Below are 2384 nucleotides of genomic sequence, written 5' to 3'. Positions count from 1 at the left end.
TTGGACTAATGTCCTTGGTTCATTCTGCTCCTATAGTACCCAGAACAAAAATATTCCCTAACTTATTCTCTCTTATCTTTATAGTAATAGCCAGAACAGAACTTGGAATTCTTAAAGTAGTTCATTTTAAGAAGATTATACATGTTTCCTTCACTATCCAAAGAAGAGTGTTCCTATGAGACCTTTTGTAACATGGCATAAAGTGAAGCAGCAATTACTATTAATTTATATAGCTACCTTCCAAATTTCTTGGCATAGATGAGTGAGTGTTTCTACAGTGTATCTGTTTGTGGAAATATCTCAATTGGTATTCTGTCAATTCCTGGAATCTTATTTTTTCCAATGCCTTCAGTGCTACCTGGACTTCTTCCTTCAGTACTATTGGTTCTTGATCTTATGCTACCTCCTGAAATGGTTGGATATCCACCAATTCTTTTTGGTACAGTGACTGGTATTCCTTCCATATTATTTCGATGCTTTGTGAGTTGTTCAATTTTTTTGGCCATAGAATCATTCATTATTGCAACTCAAGACTTGATTATTTTCTTCATCCTTTCAGTTTGAGAAATGCTGAGCATGTTCTTCTCTTTTGGTTTTCTAACTCCAGGTCTTTGTACAATTCATTGTAATAATTGACTTTGTCTTCTTGAGCTGCTCTTTGAAATCTTCTGTTCAGCTCTTTTATCTTGTCATTTCTTCCATTTGCTATAGCTATTCTCCATTCAAGAGCAAGTTTCAAAGTCTCTTCTGACATTCATTTTGGTCTTCTCTTCCTTTCCTGTCTTTCTAATGACCTTTTCTTTCTTTGTGTTTGATATCCCTTGATGTCATTCTACAGCTTGTCTGATCTTCGGTCATTAGTGTTAAATCTATTCTTCAGGTGGTATCTAAATCCAGATTGGACATGCTCAAGGTCTTACTTTGGCTTTTATGCATATCCTTTAATTTTCTACAGCTTCAACTTGAACTTGTATATTAGCAATTGATGGTCTGTTCTGCAGTCAGCCCCTGGCCTTGTTCTGACTGATGATATTGAGCTTCTCTACCATATCTTTCCACAGATGTAGTAGATTTGATTCCTGTGTATTCCAACGAGTGAGGTCCACATGTATAGTTGCCATTTATGTTGTGGAAAAAAGGTATTTGCAATGAACAATTTGTTGGTCTTGCAAAATTCTATCTTGTGATCTCCAACTGAATTTCTGTCACCAAGGCTGTACTTTCCTGCTACCTAGTCTTCTGCTTTGCTTCCAGATTTCTCATTCCAATCACCAGTAATTATCAATGTATCTTGATTTCATGTTGATCAGTTTCAGATTGCAGAAGTTACTAAAATTTTCAATTTAAAATCTAAAATCTTACTAAAATCTTTCAATTGGTGCACAAATTTGAATAATAGTCTTATTAACTGGTCTTCCTTGTAGGCATAGGGATATTATCTTATCACTGACAGCACCGACTTTAGGACAGATCTTGAAACATCCGTTTTGATGATGACTGCAATGCCATTTCTCTTCAGTTTGTCATGCCCAGCATAGCAGACCATATGTTTGTCCAATTCAAAATACTCAGTATCAGTCCATTTTAGCTCAGTAATGCCTCAGATATCAATTTTATATATATAAATATATATATATATATATTTCTTTTTTGATTTGATTACTAAGTTTAATTTTTACAAATAATTTGCTCATGATTAAAGATTTTGAAAATTATGAAAAGGAAGATAAATATTTCAGTTTACATACTTCAGACACTTTTTCTGTACATAAAAACCCATGTATATACTAACCTAACAAAGTGTCATGAGCATTCTTTCATGTCAGTAACCATGTACCTTCTGTGTCATGTTTAATGTTTGCAGAGCATTAAATCATGTGGCTACACCAATTCCCGTGGCTGATGCCTAGTCGGTGGACATTTTGGTTATTTACTCAACAGCTCTGAAGCTGTGCGAAGATGAGCTGGAAAATGTGGCTGTGATGGAGGGAGCTGAGGACAAAGCAGAGAATAGGTATTCAGTGGCTTATCCTTTCTTTTCTTTTTCTTTTTCAGTGTTTTGGCCTACTGTGTTTTATATTTTTTTAAATTTTTTATTGTGTTTTGTGTGCAATGTTACAAAGCAGATTCATTTTATACTCAACAGTTCATATACACTTTGTTTCAAGACACTAATAATAATCTCCACAATGTAACAGCTCTCCTCCCACCTCCTTCCTGGGGTTACCCCTTCTCTGTATCCTTCTTTCTTATGCATTCCTGTCTGTCTAGATTTTTCCCTGTGCAAATGCTGCCCTCCCAGTCTCCCGTGGTTGACTGTTCTAAAGACAACATCATCCTGATGTAATTGTTCAGCTTGGAGGCCTGTCTATTGTTTGACTGAG

This window comes from Orycteropus afer, unplaced genomic scaffold (assembly GCF_000298275.1).
Source record: "Orycteropus afer afer isolate SDZICR_OR568_19922 unplaced genomic scaffold, OryAfe1.0 scaffold00867, whole genome shotgun sequence".
NCBI lineage: Eukaryota > Metazoa > Chordata > Mammalia > Tubulidentata > Orycteropodidae > Orycteropus > Orycteropus afer.
This window is presented reverse-complemented; position numbering follows the sequence as displayed.